The 19,527-nt window shown below is 38.4% G+C and overlaps 1 protein-coding gene across 4 annotated transcripts in view; it reads right to left on the bottom strand.

Moving 5' to 3' along the window:
• The window catches only part of LOC119703671 (beta-1,3-galactosyltransferase 2-like), a 40,247-nt gene extending 23,676 nt beyond the window's left edge, over positions 1-16,571 (bottom strand). For 3 of the 4 annotated variants that reach the window (XM_038143776.1, XM_038143778.1, XM_038143777.1), the window contains exon 1: positions 16,440-16,571. The gene's annotated coding sequence lies outside the window, so the exon portion shown is untranslated. Of the gene's footprint in view, positions 1-9; positions 73-16,439 lie in introns of those variants that run through there. The other variant, XM_038143775.1, reaches the window with a different exon arrangement.
• Between the last annotated feature and the right edge of the window lie 2,956 nt (positions 16,572-19,527).

Consider the following 19,527-nt stretch of genomic DNA (forward strand, 5'->3'; position numbering starts at 1 on the left):
ATTTCCTACCTGGCTCAGTGAGGAACTCTTGCCACGGTGGGGTTGGTGCATGCAGCGAAGTGTCCAGTTTAGGGTGTTCTGTACAGACACAGCCACACCAGAGGTGCAGTTGTCCCCTGCCAGATTGGGCTGATTTCCAGATTTCCTATGGGAAACCATAAAAAATATCCCATTCTCTGGTGGCTAAACTCTGGCTGAATTCAGATACCCTGCAAGAGTTCCCAGGTATGGGGTCCCTGAGAGGATTTCACTTACAGCAAAAGTCATAGAACCAGCCTGACAAGCTTCATGGGGACAAAGTTACTGTTAGTTCTTTCCAGTGATTCTTAAATATTCTGCACATATCGCTGTGTGAATGTCAAAGCAAAGTGCAACAAGAAAAATGTTTGTCTATTCCACACAATGCTGTTATTACATTGATTTTTTTCCCCAATTTCCTCTGTTTCGGAAATCACTTAAAGTCCTTCATGTTTCAAACATCACACTCCACACTCCTCTGAGTGGCAAGTCCATCTCCCTCACGAAGTTTCTTGTTTGACTTACTACAAAAGTATAACCAGCACCAAGATACTGACAGTGGGAATGGCTTTTCAGTAAGATATCTTAATGCATTTAAAGCATTTTTAATGGTTTGTTTAGTGGAACTTATCAATATTTATGTATAAGCTAGAATTTCTAAAAATATCTATACTTACCTTTTCAAAATCCATTTGGATTCTTTGACTATTATTGAGGGAGCATCAGGCACTGATGTACATAAACTTATATTTACTGTGCTCCATCACCACTGCATTCAGGTATACAACATTTTTTATTTATTTGCAAACCTTGTGCAAACTAATTCCAGAATAAAGGACTGGATGAAAAAGAGCTTGGTGCTGTGCAAAAGCACCAGCTCGAGCCCTTACCCAACAGCACAGGGAAATGAAATTCATGTTCTGTGCAATAACACACTCATCTGTTTGCCTTAGAATTATACATTGGAAAGGAATTAGGAAAGTTCCACATTTGGAATAAAACAACAACAACAACCCTTTTTTTTTCAAATGATGATTAAGCATCCTCCTTCTTCCAGGAACTGCTCTTTAAGTATATGCCACCTGCCCATGGGAATATTCCAAGGATCACAGTTCTCCCAGTGCCATACACCAAATATTTCATACTGCAGCAGTAACAGAGGTGTCCTCCTTCAGGTCTATCTAAAGCTGGCCATGCAAGGAGTTCCAACAGGAAATACGGCTTAATTATTTTATTGCTTTGGCATTCCTTAAGCCACTGGAACTTTGCTAGTATCACTTTTTCTGCCTCTCAGGGCAAAATCTTTACACCTAGAGAGGATAAGATTCATCCTTGAAATATTAAATACTTGTAGTTTCTGCCATAAATCAGGAAAACCTTTCCTTCCTTCACTACCCTTCACATAAAATAAAGATTTATAATGGGCCACTAAAGAGAGTGTGATCAGAGTCTATAAAGGTACAGCTCCTCACAGCACATTTTAGATGTTTACTTCTGTATCCACAACAACCTGGAGATAGAGGATGCTGTGTCTCCATGTACAAGCTTCTGACAAAGATGAACATTTTAGTCCCAGGGTCACATTCTCTACTTCCACTGCTCTTCTGAGACAAAGTTTTTGGGGGTTTTTTGGTGTTTTTTTATTTGGTTTTTTTTTTAATTTTTTAAATTTCTACCTAGAGCACTTCCATTTGTCCACATAATTTTCTTCACATGCCTGTCTACCCCTTCTCCAGAAATACAAGCTGCTTTCTCATTTGGCTGCTGCACTGCACTTTGGGAATGTTCTCCATTCTGCCTGAAATGTCTTGGATCTTTGCAAAGTGTTCTGTTACGCCACGAGGACAAGCCTTGCTACTGTAGCACTGTCCCAAAGGGAATGGAAGGACCCTTTGGAACAGGTCTCTCTGTGTGGTCTCCTCGTGTCTGTCACAAAACAGAAGGCGTTTGCTGGGTGGAAGATGTACCCAACTGAACCAGGAATGATTTGTTCCACAAGATGCCACGATGTGACAAGTCCTGTCAAAGTGAAGATCATTGTCAGTTATCGAGCTAACACCTGCAATCTCAAATTAGGCACTCCAAAGAGAATGGCTCATCAGGTACACCCTTGGAGTTAGAAGCAAATTCTGGATGGTTTTAAAAAGGTCCAGTTTTCCACTACTTGGGAGGAGAATTTCCCTCTATTTCAGAAGGACAATGAGTGCACTCCATGGCCACTCATCTTAATTATGAGAGGCACTCATTGTTTCAAAGCACCAAGAATCCTATTTCTCCACAGAAAACAAGGCAAGCATTCTATTAGCTTCAGGAATTATAATCCTGTCATTACTGTTTTTTTTATCTACAGAGTTTAGGCTGCTTTCTTTTATTACACATAAACCAACACATCATAGGTTTGACAGTGGTTGTATTGAGCAGACAGACACACATCTTCTTTTAGACAGATTAATGAGAGGTTTTATGAAGGAGAGAGCTCATTTAGGAATTATGTCTGAGGCTGCATTGCAAAGTCTTGTCTGCACGAGTACATTGAAGGTGATAAAATATTTAGAACTACTTTAATGAATCTATTCTTATCTCTAAAAGAAAAAGAGTGGGGGGCAATTCATGCAGTTAGAGCTTAATGGAAGAGGTTTATGTGCTGATGTGTACTGTTTTGTTAACCTCCCTCTAGTTAATTCATTATCTATTACTGAAAAGGCCTCTCACGAGATATGGTAAGAGATTTTCTCCTGTAAGCCAGGCCCAATAATTAAGAGAGTGGGCTGCCCTGGGTTGATACTACCACCAGTATCAGCCATGCTTCTCTGTGTCATCTGCTACATACTCAGGACCTTTTAGGTGCACCCATTTGTCAACCCTTCTTTTACACAAAGAAAGAAAAAAAATAAAGTGGGGAAACCACAGATAAAGTAGTGCAAACCCTGTGCAAAACCTGCAGATAATAAAAGAGAGCACACTAACTTAAGTAAAAGGGTTTTTCATTAGCTCTGGTAAAAATATGAGGGTTTTTCATTAGCTTCAGTGGCAATGCTTTAATTCGAAAGCAGATTTTACTGGAAGAACTTCTGCAAATTCACTTCTATTTTAACTGAGAAAGACTGGAAAAGCAGTTCCTTTTCCTCTCATTTGGCTCATCCTTGTCCAACAATGTGTTTTCTGTGTTTAAAAGTCATACTTTATAAAATTTACACTACATTTATTCTCTATTTCTATTAATTTTCACCAATGAAGCATTGTACACTGGATTTCCTATCCAAATATTGCTGGATTCTGTTCTGTGAAGAGACCCACTGGTTTCTTTTCTATGTGACAGGAATGTCTTAATGGCAATGAAAAATTGTATTTTTTTCACATTAGAGCAAAGCATGCTGTATCATTAAAGCAAGGGGCTGAGAGTTAAATGATCAGGGTCATCGAGCAGCTGTGGGCAAATCATTTGGAGCAGCCTTCCGAAGTCATTGAATCAGACAGCCAATTTAGATTCCACATATGCAACATCCATGAAAATCAGGTCAGTCATCTGCAGTGCCCCAATCCCAGTTCATCACACATGCTTTGTGAGATAATGGTAATCTCTGTGACAGTATTTCTCCCTATCTAAGATTAAAAATGTTTTGGGTCTTTCACAAAGGTATCTTATATGGGTTAACTAATTAATTTAATGCACAACTATTACTAAGTAATTAAACCTCCTCAAGATCCACAGATGAAAGGTGCTAATGAAACTCTGTCCTTAAGAAGCTGGTGCTAAGAAATGTGCAGTTTTGGAGGCAGTTCTAATGAGGTCCCAACATACATCCCTCATTTCTCACTGGCTTTAATAATCCATTTGGATTGGAAAAATAATGGTAACAGGTATTTCTTCTTTCATGATTACAGGCGAAAAGGGTGAAAATATACTGCTCATCCTCTTGCTGCAAATTGTGACACTGAAGGGCTGACAACTGCATGTCTGTGTGAAAGAAGACATTAAAGGTTTAGAAAGATTGGAGAAGAAGCTGATTTAGAGTGTAACATTATCCTCTGACCTACTACATATAATGAGTAATGTGTTCTAAAACTGGAGAGCATGTCCAGGCAGGATGTGGAAAGGTTATGTCTGAATGATGCAGCATTATTAATTGCAGACAATTCGAAGCAGGTTCCAACAGAAAGACACTTCCTGTATCTTTTAAGCTGTTTTTCTCCCACTTCCTATAAAAATGCAGTTATAGAGAAAAATATTTTCTACCACTTTGTTGAAGAGTCATGGGACTTCACCTAACTAGTGACTTAAAAAAAAAAGGCCAAAACTAGCTGCTGTCATAAAAATTCTGGGTTTGCAAGTTTAAAATTCAAAGTTGAATACTGTAGGTCCCCCTTTTACATGCAGTGCTCCTCATTCAGCAAGCAGAGACCTTATCTGTGCCCTACAGATGAATTTGGCCTCAAGCAGGCTGTGCTTGAGTTATCAGTGTAATCATGTCTAATTATTTTACAAGTGCCTACAAAACTGAAGACTATCCAGGTTAGATCATATCAAAGATAATGACCTTGACCAGAACTTCAGAACTGCTCTCACGCTGGAAAGCCTTTGATGCACAGGCCAAAGGCGACTCCAGCTCCCTTTTCCCCGGTTGAACTGTCATCGCTGAGCCAAGACAGCAGAGAAGCCATTGCTCACTTCTATTATCAAACAAGAACTTGAAAAATGTCAGAAAGGTTTGGAAAACAAATGCAAAAGTTGCAGCAGCTTCTTAGAAGTACTTTTTGAACACTAACCAGTGCCTAACATCACAGCACATTAAACGCTCTCTCTCCTCCCTATTTCCTTTTATACCAGATACTTGCAAGAGCAGCACTTTAGAAGTTTTGTGCACTCTCTCTTTTCACTTTGAAATCAAGCCCCAAAACTTTCTGTCAAACCAGCTCATTAGTATAAAAAGACTCTCCACAGCTAAAAGCTGTGTGATATACTTAGCACATCATGAGGGCACAGTGTTAATTGTTTATAGCAGTGGAGATGATTTTGCTGTTTCCTTTCCTGATCACCACTTCCACAGAAAAATTCACGATGGCTGTTGCATTATGTAAAACTGTGTTCAATAAAGCCTTTTTTTACATTTTTTTCTCCTAATGTACATTGAACATAGTTAATGTGAAATCTGCAAACTAGTGTCACATCCCTAGTTATGTAATTGATTTAGACATCCTATATAATTAGAAACTATGGAAGTGAAAGAATTTTATTCTTCCTGAGGTAGATCAGTTCTGTCCCAGCTGAGCCATCTTAACTCTTCTGAGATGCAAATAATATTTGAGGATCCTTCCATGAGAAGTGTTGTAACAGAAGGATTTCCCCCCATACTGGATGATGCAGTATTTAGTTATTTCTTCTGTAATTCACCACTTTATATAATGCAGCATTGCAAACCATCAATGAGACAGTCAAGGCAGAATATGCCACTGTTTCATGATCCTTTAGCTGACATGGTGGACTGGGTTCTCTGATAACTACCTGTGTGTTTTTGTTTTAAAAGACAGTTGAATGGAAACAGTAGCCTAAAAAAACCCCAAAAAAACAGGAAAAAAAGCAGCTGAGAAGGAAACACCAGAAAGCAGCAACTTACATCAACAAGTCAAAGGCATCACTGAGACTGCAGCATCTAAACAGCCAAGAGCTTCAGAACCTGCAATCCTCTTCAAATCCCAGCAAGCAAGAGACTGAAGTACTTCTGTACATTAGAACAGAGATAGCTTTTTAAAATGAACATAGAAGTGTGCAATGCAGAGAAGGACCTACTAGCCCTGGGAAGCACAGAGGGTAAATTACAGCAGCATGATGACTTTGTTATTTAGTAATATAATTTGGTACATAGGAGTATCTGAGTTAGGCTTAGATTTTCTTTCTCTCTCTGAACTCCTGATAGGCCAACCCCAGCAGACAGGCCCTTGCTGCAGTGAGGTGCTCACTAACTGCCTTCAAATCATATTTAGTCAGATTACCACCAAAATATAGTGTGGCAGTTCCACAAGTGCTGTGTCCCTCAGTATCCAAACACTGGTTAATTGTCACATCTAACAACCCTGAGATGAAAGTACTGATTCCACACCATCACAACTGCATCTTTGGATTGCTGTAAAAACAAACAACAAAAAACCCACCCAAACCACAAAACACTCAGAGGGGAAAAAAACCAAACCAAACCAAAAACCCCCAATCAAACCAAACAAAAACCCAAACTCACAAAACCAACAAATACACCAAACAGTTCCAGAAAGAAACTGGTCAGATAGAAAAGAAAGACTGATGGTAAAAAATTGGAAAATTCTTTGATAAGGGAGTATCATAAAGCAGAAATTGCTATTTTCATTCTGGAGTGCACACAAGCTTTATATTGCCTGTCAATGAATATTGGGGTTTTAGACCCATGGCCACAGCTGTCCAGTTGTGCACTTGCAGACTGTCACAAAACCTCATGTGGAATAAAACAAGTGCAGTTTCTTTGGATCCTTGACAATCCACTGAGAATTATTCATGCTGTGCCACAAAATTTAAGGTTGAAAAAAACATGAGATCCATGTAAGAGGAAATTTATTAGTATTAAACAATGAGAACCTTAATTTTCATATCTTTATCTAAAGAACATTTTAAAATGGTGATAGCAAACCCAAAGTCCATAAATCTGGATGCAGAACAATAAATCTCCCAGCAATGATCTACAGATAATTGGGAAAAAAAAATCTCATCAGTTTCAACAAACTGTAAATCAGGCTTGAGTATATTTGTGAATAATAAACTCCTTTATATGTATTTCCATAGATATGCATCTTTTTAATCTGTGTTTTTATACATTCAGTAGATGAAAGAGATGGGAAATGCTACTTTCTGGATTTTTTTCCCCATTCATTTTCTCTCTCTTGCTAATCAGTTTTCAGTGATCTGACTGTAAAAATATCACCTTATTTTTCACCAATGGGGTTTTATTTCTGAATAGCATCACAGATCTGGAATAGTTTCAGTTAGGGAGAACTAACTGAATCACCAGTCCTGAATGCAAAAGAAATCTCAGACATGCCAGGTCCTAATAACGACCCCCAGCCTTAACAGGAATGGAGGATTCTTTTGCCTTTCACAAATTCTTTCATTAATTAAACACTCAACCTTGTAGGTCACACAACTCTAGAGATGATTTTTTTCAAGCCCACTGCCTGTTTTACATTCAAAGAACATAGAAAATAGCATTTTTGCTTATGAGTTCACAAAGCTCCTGGCATAATGGGAATATAAAAAAGCAAAATGTATAAAAAAGCAAAAAGCTGCTCCCCGGAGCACTGGGGTTTGCATGACGTGTTTTACATGTTAAGCAATACTGACAAAGTGATATTTTTAATCTCCCCACAAAACACAGGCTGATGTTCTCCCAGCTGCCCCATGAGTGGCCTTTCTCTGAGCAGTTCCAGTAGCCTTATTGGAATTCTACATGCATAGGTACCTGTAATTCAGATCAGCTGATTAGAATTTGTTTTTCTAGGTATGAAATCCTCTCAATTAAAAAAAAAAAAATTCCTACATTAAAAGCCTGAAAGATTAGGTCCAGCTAGCCAAATCTCTAATTGAGCAAGAATTCAGAGAGAAAGATAAAGGATAACATGAAAATCCATTTGCATCTTGTTTTTAATGTAGAAATTCAGCTCTACTTTGATTAGGCATTCAGACAACTCTGATGGCCTTCTGACATTTCTAAACTAACTGCAAAAATAATAAAGATGGGAGCAATATGGTTGTATTTTAAAGCATAGCTTCCTAAAATCCACCTCAGGCAGTTATTTTTTGGTTTGTTGTTTTAGCTTGGGTTTTTGTTTTGTTTTTTGCTGTAAGAAATATTTTATGAATAGAATTGATTTCTTTAGAAATATGCCACTAATGGCATTTTAATTACATTTATAATATAGAACAAGGCTAATTAAAGATGGCAAAAAAAATTGATTTTTACCAGCGCTATCTTTATACAGCAACTGATAACTCCAACTTCACTAATATGTAATTTTAATTTACTACTGTCCATTTTATCAAGCACGGTTGATTAACAAGAAAACTGAATGGATTTCTAAATTTAGGTCTCAGTTGGCAATAATTTAGTGAGATGTGATTTCCGTTGCAGTTTCTGCTGTGTACAATAAAGCTGTTATCACTGAGAAGGTAAACTACATGCAGGCTCACAATTTAGAATTGCATTTTGCCAAATTTATTTTGTAACTTTATTAGTAGCAGGCAGTGAAATTCTGCCTGTGTCACTGCATCCAACACAACCAAATCTACAGTCTGAACACAGCATTTTCAAAGAATGCTTTCTCTTCCAATCCTTGCTATGAGCTGGATCTCATCTAGTTTGGAAAAAGGGAGGACTTTTCAGCAGTCCACTTGAAATTGGAGGAGCGTGGAAATCAGGTATCAGCAGGAAAATCAAGTGGTTTCAGGATTTACTCTGTGTACAACAGGGTGAAGCAGCACATCTGTTATGTTCAAAACAAAGTGAGGCAAAGTTCCAACTCATCAGCACACGCAGCAGCCTTGCTGTAATAGGGGCTGTTATTGGTGAAGCAATTTATTTCTAAGGACACATGTGAGTTTGCATTGCATAGATAGCTGGATTTAATAACAACTGTATCTCCCCACAGGTAATTGAACATAATTCTGTCATTTTTATCAACAGGGGGGTAATGTTGTCGTGTTCCAGTTCCAAGGACTATACCATTAAGTTATTATTACCTAATAGTCTACATCAAGTTAATTAGACCTAATAGCTGAGTTAAGTGATAGCACTTAGTATTTATGGCATCATGCACTTACACTCAAGTTCTGCAGCCTCTTAATTTGCCTGTAAATGCTTTGTTTGGGTTACTCTGGAATTTTCTACTTTGCTGCTAAGAGGTGAATCAGTTTCCTCAGGCCTCAATGAGTTTAGTTTTAAGGAAGCTTTTTGCCCTCCCTCACATGGCCTACAGCTGTTAAAGGACAGGGTCTGTAAAATGGCAGCATTTGCCATTTCAGAGCTCTTTAACCACCCTCCAGCACACTGTGAATCCATCACTTTCCAAGGGATCATATGAGGCCCTCCAGCCAGACATTCCCAGCAGCACAGCTAAAATACCCCTGTAGGAAATCAGGGTTTTCTGCATAGTACAAAGGGCACAGAATGAAAGCAGCAACTTCCTTTAGCATTTGTCACATCCAAGGACTTCAGCCAGTGCTGGGGCTGGACACAGTTTAGGAAAGTCATCCTCAGAACCCAGGCAGAAATCAGAAGAAATGTTATAAAGAAATGTAACTAACCAAGGCTGGTACTGCCTGTTCTCTACACAGAAGTATTATTTTTTTAAAAAGGCAAGAAAAGAAAGCTGAATACAATAAGAGGACACTGAATTGGAGAATGGTTGAGGTTGGAAGAAGCCCCTGCTCACACAGGGTCACCCGGAGTGGGTTTCATGTTGAATCTTATGTGCTCTACAGATGATAAAGCATCAACCCTGCAAGCTTGTAAGCCTGCTGAAGACTTTAGGATCTCTGCAGCAGATTTCACCTAGGCTCATCTCACCCAACTGTTTCTGAATGAGATAATTTTACAACTCAGGCCAACACTAGAAGTAATTCTGAGAACAACATGCTAAAAGCAAACCCATAGAGTGCTTTACCAGGATGAGCAAGACCCAGTTAATTACACAGCTCCCAAATGTCATCCTTCTGGTATTTTAGCTTCTTTTGTAAGAATGTTGTTTTTTTCTAACTGACTAGAGGTGAAGGGTTGGGCTTTGCTATGCTTCATATACTCATCAAAGAATAAAATATTTAAATATAAACACATTTCTGATCATCACTTGGGGGGCTACAGAAGATGTGTCTAAAGCATTACTGGCTGCTATGAGGGGGGAGTAAATCCCCCCTAAAATCAGAAGCTCTGGGGACCTGAAATTCAGCATTAAAACCTTTTGCCCCTAACTGCAACCAAGGACTGACCTAAGGACAGCGTTATGCAGTTGGGCCTAAGAACTTCTGCACTGTGGATGTCAAAGCCTCAGAGAGGCAGCAGCCAAAGGCTCAGTGTTGTAGAGAAACTCCTCTTAACAACTCCCTTCCAAAATGTGCAATGGTTTCCTGCAAACTATGGAGAGGCAAACCGGATTTTTTTGTTCTAAGGGCACAGCAACATTTTGCATTTATTATGTAGCCATAGTGTTGTGAAAAAGAAGTGTCTTCATTTACATTTGCTACAGTGCACATTCCCACAGGCTCGTGTAAGGACAAATGCTTAGGATAATGAGACCATTCAAACATTCCACTTTGTTGCAGATATCCTCCATTTCCAAGGATAGGTTCTTATCACATTTTGTTTCAGAAATCCTCATCTGCATATCCACGAAATACCCAAGTCAGAGCCATATACAACAATTAAGCAACATACAGTCAAGATTAAATATTTAAGTCTCAATAAATAACCAGATGTATTTAGAACATGCACTTAAACTTTCTTGTCACGTGGTATTCAAAAACTGTAATGAACAGAACCAGAAGAAAGCCTGAAATGCCAAATTGATTTAATCTGGAAAAGTGACGGTTTCTGCCTTGGAACTTTGATGCAGTCTCCCAGTTATACCTAACTGACACCTACTTTCACAGAATAAAAAGTTACCTCAGAGTGATGTGTCTGTGGAAATTTCTGACATAAGGTACTCATTTAGGACAGCAAATGTTTCTAAAATCTGTAAAGTAACAGGAAACTGAGTAACCCTCTGTTTAAAGGTTTAGATTAAAACTCAGAAATAAACCTCATTATACAAATGGCTAGGAAATTTGTTTTTGAAATAAATGAGGACTTAATGTTTAAAAAAACCATTATGTTTATATCAAAATACTTTTGGCATGGCTCTCTGAATTTCAACAGTGATGCACATACATCAAAACAGAAATCCACATCCTTCTTAACAGCTTGCCACTCACCCACTTGGTGCTGCAGATGGTACCAGAATGTTTTCCTAAATATCTAAGCTTCTCTAAGACAGAAGAGATGAAACAGCCTTTCTTCACCAGGAATCAACCTAAGTTTAGCTTTCAATTGTGACCTTTTGTGTTTTCAACAACTGAGGAATAGGGGAAATTTGCGTTTCATCTCTGTGCTTTTTCATCTCCATTTTCCTTTTGAAGTATAAAGACAATTTCCAGTCAGTGTAGTATGCTAATGGCTCATTACATCTCCAGGCTAGGAGATGCTGCAGCTCCAGCTGCACAGCATTATCTGGGTCTGCTGGTTCCCAAATTAATGGGAAGATTTTGATGTGGAATCCTGTAATGTTGACTTTGCTGTTCACGGAGCGAAAGCCGTGTTTTTGTCTCTAGTGTGGTACTCACTCAGACTATCACAGAAACCCAGGAACAACTGGGTCAGAAAAGAACTTCAACATCATTGAGGCCAATCATTATCCCAGCACTGCCCTGTTCACCACCAAACCATGGCCCTCAGTGCCACAGCTGCACCTCTTTCACTCAAACTCCTCCAGGATGGGGACCCCAGTGCTTCCCTGGGCAGCCTGCTCCGGTTCTGACAACACTTTTGGTGAAGCAATCTGGGGGAAGAGACCAACCAACCCACGGGGCTGTGGTGACTCAGGTGCAGGACCTGGCCCTTGGCCTTGTTGAACTTGGCAGAGCTGACCTTGGCCCATCCTTCCAGCCCGCCCTTGTGCAAAGCAGCCCCTCAGTATAAAGCAGCTGTTTGACACCTGCTCCAACACACTTGGAGAACATTTTGTAGCTCCAAAGTACTTTAGAAGCATTAGCAGAATTCACTATGTGAGCCAACCAAATGGGAAGGGGGGGATTTTGCTGTGATATCTGCCAATATCTGAAAATAAGTCCCAACATTTCCATTTGAAGGAGCAAGAAAACTGACCAGCTTCGGAAGTTTGTCAGCTGACACTCAAACACAGGTAACAAAACACGGGATGACACTACAACTTGTTTTGTATAAGGAAGCTGGGACTGGCAAAGGGATTTTGAATGTAAAATGTTCAGTTCACTGCTTAAAATTCACAGGGTAAAACATTGCAATCATGCAGGGGCTCTTTGATGGACTGTGTGAAATGAATAGCTGTTAGCTATTGATTTATGATGGAAAACAGACAGTTCTCCCTACTAAATATCACAACCCAGTTGCCACTTGTCTTTTTCTGAATTTTAATAAAGTTGGCACAGGTTAAAAGAGATTTTAACTCGAAACTTAAAAAAAAAATATATATATATAACCATGTGCAATAGTTCCACTTATAAGACTTGAAAATGCAACAGAAATTGTAAAACAGGAACTCCTTGCTTCTATTTGCAGTACTGGAACAAAATTTACTGCATAGCATTCACCAGAAAAAAAAAATCTGTTAACAATTGTGACTATCAACCATTAGCCTTAAGTTGTAGAAAAAGAATGATTCTGTAATGAAAGGGAAAAAAAAAGTGATCTACTTGGCTTCCTGCCTAGTCACAATGGTCCATCACAAGTAGAAATGCTATGAAATAATGAATGTCAGACTTAATGGCTCTTAGATACTGTATCTTCCACCTCTCTAGAAGAAATGAAAACCAAATAGTGTTATTACAGAAATGACCAAGTACTACAGTGGAACAGCCCCTACTCTATCAGGCATTAAGGACAAACAGCACCACAGGGAGTCAGACTTGATCCTAACTTTGGGCAGAGTTTAAGCACATGGTCATCTGTGATGAGAATTGCCTCAGCATGGCCACTCTTGCATGGCAGGACAGGAGGGCAAGTGACAACCAAGCCAAAAAGCACAAATAGGAAAAGCTATGCAACAAATAAAACCTGGATACTCAGTGGAGAAAATTATAAAATGATACCAAGGTAGTCTGTCAGTCCAGAAGGCTCAGACTTCATACACAACAAATGTATGAAAATGTCTGCCTTCTGGCAGAACAGCCACTCATAGCTCAAGCTGCAGTCCTCAAAATAGCCACACACCTTCTATTTAATACTAGAATCGAGGTGAAGGTATCTAAAAATCCATCAAATTACTTTCTCCCAACAAGCATCAAAAATTTTCCTTCTAAGCTTGAAAAGATAGGCACTATAGATATAGATGAGCAGCTTCAAGAAAAAGCAGCATTCAAAAGAAAACTTAGGCAAATTTAAGCCATTTGGGTTTTTAAAATAGCTAAATTCATCCCAGATATTTTAAATTTCCAAATGAGAAGAGACAATAATGTTTTGACACAAATAGCCCTAAGATGTACGCCTCCTCAAAATGCTATAGAAGAAAGACAAATTGCTTATGTCTTTAATTGCATGAAGTGTGTGGGGAAATCATTACAGTATATACAGGTAATTATCTGGAGTATGGATGAGAAGACATTTAAATGTCAGCAATTTCATTAATTTTCTAACAGAAGACTGAGAGCTGGCAGAGCAGAGGGTAACAAAGCATGAACGGCTGTCATTAGGGGCTAAGAGAGTGTTAGGGTGGCTCTGGTTCTGCAAAATTCTGTAAAACTGGTTTTGAGGTACATGCAGAAGCACAGCAATGTGTTACCATTGCTGCGTGCAAACAGTTACCAACATCCTCAAATCATCCCTGTCAGGCCCACTGTAGAAAATGATTCATGAGATTGTGATTATTGACTCTGCTGCCTGAGCTCCGTGGTTTATGGACAGGACACAAAGATTTATCATGACAATGCAAGTGCCTCATGTGCTTTTAGCAGGACTTTAATGCAAAATCTACTTGAGAAAATAAGAATGCTCAGTTTGTGCAAACCCTACAAGGAAAGAGTGGGGTGCACTTCAAGGCATTTAAAGGATGAGTTAAAAATTCACAAAGGTACTATGGTTAAACAAGCAAAAAATGAAGTGTTTTCATTTCAAGAGCATGGTCCTTGAGAGTAAAAATCAGACCCCAGAAAGGTGTTTGAGTTTTTTTGCTTGCTTTTTCGTGAAAAGATAATAAAAAAATTAATTCAACATTATTTATCTGTCCCTGTTATTCAGTTCCTGGATAATTAGAACAGAGTTTTCATCCCTTGTCAGGCAAAATACTGTGTGGAAAGCTAATGATGCCACCCTCAAAATATCATCAGGTTACTTGATGGAAAACATGATTTATGTATGTTATGGAAGCACTTACTCCAGGGATCTTTTTCAAGTCAGCAAGAGCAAAATTTTGTTCTCTGATAAACAGGAATGTAATGACAGGCTATTACTTTTGGGTGGCTGATGTTTGATTTCCTGGAGTTACAAAGAGAGCCTGCTTTTGTTCTAATAGCATGATATATTTGTGGTGGAAATAATTAATGACTTTGCAAACTTTGGCCATCACTGCACTGGCAAACACTGTTCAGGTGTACTCTTACACATAGGTAAGCTTTAGAGTAAGTCAAATTCAACCTACATTTTCAGAAAGTAGCAAAGAAAACTTATCTCCAATTCCTGCATATTCACAGGCTTTATACTTGGGCAGAAAAAAAAAAAGTTTTACTTTTCAGATCTGTTTAAAAATTAGGTTCAGCTACTTCTTTAGTCATACAGAAGTGCAGTCAGAGAAGTTTTAATTCCTGAGAAAAGATGAAGGTAGAGAAGTAGCTTCCCTCACAGCTACTGCTGCAGAACTGTGCCATCACCTACTGAGCTGAACAGCACCCTGTGAAGGAGGTTAACTGGATGAAGCTGTTCTTAAGTACCAAAAGGAAGAGAAAACACAATGATCAAAGGTTTGGAGGTTTTCCTCCCCTTCTCCCCTCCCTCATTCTCCCCTCCCCAGCAGCAGCAGCATAATTTGCTCCACTAAAGCCTTAAATCTAAGGGAAGTATAAATGCAGGCATCTAACTTTGCAATGACTTTACAAGTGAAATACTTCAACTGATAATTACAGAAAAAAACTAACAACTTGCAGATAAAAAAGCTTGGGACTTGCACATAAACTAAGCTTGGGACACATGGGGTAAAAGGCAAGGCAGCTCTCAGGTGCAGTTTACAAATTGATACACAATGAGACAGCAGCCTCTTCATTTTGGCTCAGGGTAACCAAAGGGTTAAAATTTGGTTATTAACAAAAAATAAAGGAAAATTTCAGGCCCCAAAGATGCAGAGAACATACACAGAATCCTTACCAATTATGAGCTGAATCCAGGTTAAAGAAATTTGCTCCTCACCTCACTACTATGGAAGTTCTGATATATGGAAGAGAACATATGTGTACATTTAATGTGCTATTTTCCTCCACTGGATCTTCTAATCAGTGCTTGAACTGCCTGCTTCTCCACATCAGCTATGAACCACCTTTCTCATTTTTTATGACCCTGGAGGTTTCTCCCTTTCCCTTGTCGGGCTAGCACACATTTGGCAGTCTGAGTGATGTGAGGAGTTTCTAGCACAGAAAGTGTCACTGTCAGCACTGGAGGCTACGTTGGTATGACAAGCAGAGGAATATTAACCACAGTAAAATATCCAAGATATGTAAAGCTCAGCAAAAAGGCAGAAGTGTTTAAAGCCATCTTGTAGATTCCTCCTATCCTCTTCATCTACTGACCGTAATGCATCAAAATTCTTTGACTTGCTTAAAATTCTCAGTGAAATGCGACTTTATAGATAATAACAACTGAATGCTTGCAGAAGGCATCTGCAGAATTGATTTTGAAAAAATTAGAAATATTTAAACAGTACTGGGCATAAACATTTTCTTTACAAATGAGCACTGAAACTGCATACTGGTATATCTGTAGACTGAATCAGTTATATTTGCATTTGTTCATTTCACACCTTCATCAGACTGATGTTAATAGAAGTAACCTTAGGGTAGGAAGGAAATGAAACTGCTGAAAGTATCCAAAAGCATTTTGCTAACCTCAAGCTACTTGGGAAATAAAGTGCAGCTCTGCAGACTTTCATTGTGAAGTAATTACTGTAATTTACATTCTGGGTTCTTACAGGTACACGCAGCCAAATGCTTCCAATCCCTTGGGTCCAGTTACCTCATGATAATCATGCCAGTTGGTGCCATATTTAGTTTTACTCAAAATACAATGCTCAAAGTCAAAACCCACACTTTCTGAATCTAAAGAAGCTTGTAAATTTTTATTTTGTTGTGGGTTACTATGTGGGCTGAGAATAAACAGCCTTAATAAACAGCCTGTCAGCTGTGAATTTGTTTCCAGAGGTCAAAAACTCTTGAGTAGTTTAAACTGCTTTTAAGGAAAACCCCAAAATTATTCCTTCAAAAGAAAAGTCATTCCAGAGCTGGCAGCTACAAGTGGTCACAAGACAGGTTACAAGTGACTTGGTAGCATCAACCTTTATAAAAGATGAGGAATCACTCCTGACCACTAGAATATTTTTTATGACACGTGAAAGGATAAAGTTGGGTATGTTCAAACCTGAGTGCAAGGTGAAACACCAAGGGATGCACAGGACTCTTCAGATCAGTGAAACAGAAGAACCTTCCTCTGCAAAATAAGTCTGGAATTCCCTCCTAGCACTCTGAATTTCCAGCTGACTTGCCATGCCTGCAATGGCAAAGGTAAGCTTTTGTGAATCACAGGAAAATGGCATTGTACAACTGCTTTGCTCCATAGTGACATGTAGCAATACATGAAGGAGAACCATTTCCACACAGCAAGTGAAATAAATTTACTGAGAAGTGAAATGAATTTACAGAACCAATTATACACTATTACTAAAGAACTAGTAGTGTAAAGAATGCTGATATGTAACCTGAATAAACAATATCATCACACGCTACCAAAATTCACATATATCTGTCTGAAAGCTTCATGAACGATCACAAAAAACTGCTTACGTATGCATTTCCCAGCAATCAGCAGGTTACACTCCAGTGACATTTTATTTTGAATTTCAAAGGATTTTGCAGTGTGCCACATCACTGAGTACGTGGCAGATGCATTTCCTTGGAGGGCAGATGTTTCGGTATCTGGATTACCAAAAGTGGAATGCAGAGATTTGAACCTGGAAATCTCACCTGTAACAAATACTTTGAAACTCTTCAAAACAAAAAAACACCCAACACCCTCAGAGTCTACATGAAATGATGTTATAATGTTGTCCCATTTTAGCAACTGAAAACAAGGAGGATTTTTGCTTTAGGAGTGACTGAGTTTCCCATAACTTGATCTTTCATTCCCCTTAATCCTGTAATCTCAGACCTTAACTAAAACCTCACATCTCAACTCCTCATGTTCCTCATAAGGAAATTCCTTCTTGCACCTTGTAAATGCTGCATATACTAATTATTACCTCAGATCTGGATTGAACTGGTAAAATCCCTCTACTGAATTGATGTAGAATCTCAGAAAATACATGAGAAACTTGTTACTGATGGTTTTTAGTATCTCATCAACCAGTCTGGTGGGATTTGGCCTAGAAAGTGCCCTGAAACCCATCCCTCACTTGCTGAGAGACAGAATAAGTATAACTTAACAGAGGACACAGTTCTTACCAGCTCAGGCATTATTTATTGTGAACTAATTCACATGGTAGCAAGCAGAGGCTTTCTGTTATTTAGAAAAATGAGAGCTCTTGTAGAGCACAGTCCTAATGTATAAAAATGTTAAATTAGGAAATTAGCATTCTAATATATACACTTTTTAAAATCAGTATTTTAGGTAGCAGGACTTAATTGTAAATGCAAACTGTACTTCAAAATCAGTGGAGAAGTAATAAAATTCATATTTTTTTCCGTGTCCAAAGAATTTATGGTGGTTTACCACTGCATCAAAATAGAATAATAATATTTTACAAATATTTTAGAAATTTCTACTGAAGCTGAAAATTAAACATCATTTTTGGATATACCCACACTAAAACATTATAAAAAACACATTGGTTGTTCAACTCCAAATTATGAACTGAGAGACAATCCTGGAGCTAAAATATGCCAAATATTGAACCTATGTTCAGCCACTTTGGGTAAAGCAAGAGTTTATTGTCATGGAATGATGGAAAGAAAATCTAGGTTTTTGAGAAACTTTGCACTTTTCTGCTTTCTACTGATAAATAAAAAAGAATAACTATAAATGAAAAAAACCTGCCCACCACATTTCAGTCAGCTTTGGAGCAAACCTGGAGTATTTCTAGTCAAACACCTCAGAAACTCTCTCTTGTACCTAAGGCATTTTATTTATTGAGACCTATGGCAATAGAGAACACATGTCCAAGGTTTATAGTTTGGAGCTTTGAAAAACAGAGCTGAGCAGCATTCAAAATAATATTTTCATTTAAAAAATAGCCTAGATCACAATGTTGTGAAGAAAATAAAATATTTTTTATGAGAAGACAATTATATTTTTGTTCATCTGACGCAGTACAGTCATGGTAACTCTCTGGATAAGAGGACAAAAGGCTAACAGCCATTTGCTCCCTTCCTCTGATGTGATCTTAGTCGTTTCAACATCTTCTGAAATGGTTTCTCTATGGCTACTGCGAAAAGTTACACTCACCGAAAGAAATTAGTAATAAATTATAAGAAATATTGAATCCTGTTAAAAACAAATAGCTTTTCCCTAAAGGTTAATGGTAAAAGATCTCAGGTTCTCTTTGAATATTTTTTTAAAATGTAAAAATATTGGGCAACAGAGAATGTAATGGAAGGGGAAGCAACCAACTGAATGTGCTATTCCTTTTACTTCTTATCCTTCTCCACAATTCATCAGAAGCAATTTTCAACAGTTCAGCCTCCTGCCTTCAGAGTCAAAAAATCATCCCAAAGCCAGCCAGTGGGGCTGTACCCATATCAACCTAACGCTTTCAAATGCTCAAGGTTTACCTTTTCCCTTCTTTTCCTCATCCCACTCTTTAGATAAGACTTCTCCCAAGCAGCAAAGTTCCCATGGACTTAAAAACAGGAGCTTGGCTCACGAGCAGAACAATTACTTGTGACCACACTGCTCCCTGACAACTTGGGATCAGAAAGGAGCACCTTCACATCACTATGAAGAAGCTGCCAGAATCAAATATAAAAGACACACAGTGCAGGTAGAAAGCTGCCAAGATGAAATTTCACTTTGGGGATGTAGCTGCAGTGACAGGAATCTTCAACTTCTTGGACAGATGAAAATAAAAGTGAGGAAATCTGAAATCAGGAACCTTCCCTTCATAACTACTCTTTAAAATCAATTGTTTTGGTCAGCTCACAACAGCTGAAAAATTCATTCTCCTAAATGGCTGTAGTGCTCAGCAACACATAGGTATTTTTAACAGAAAAAGTGGTATATCATGGTGTGCCCAGCAGAAGAGCACAGTTTCACCTGCTACAAACTATCAAGATATTCATTTACATCAGCTATATCTAAATCTAAACAGCTGTATCTGAATCTCAACAAGTTGGCTCCAGCAAGACATGCCAAAAATCCAGACAAAGTATCTATAATTAGAAAAAAGATTCTCATTTTATTTCAGATTAACATTTGTGTAAGAAATATAACCGTTCATTCCTGTCAGTTTTCTATC

Source organism: Motacilla alba, chromosome 8 (assembly GCF_015832195.1).
Source record: "Motacilla alba alba isolate MOTALB_02 chromosome 8, Motacilla_alba_V1.0_pri, whole genome shotgun sequence".
NCBI classification, from domain to species: Eukaryota; Metazoa; Chordata; class Aves; order Passeriformes; family Motacillidae; genus Motacilla; species Motacilla alba.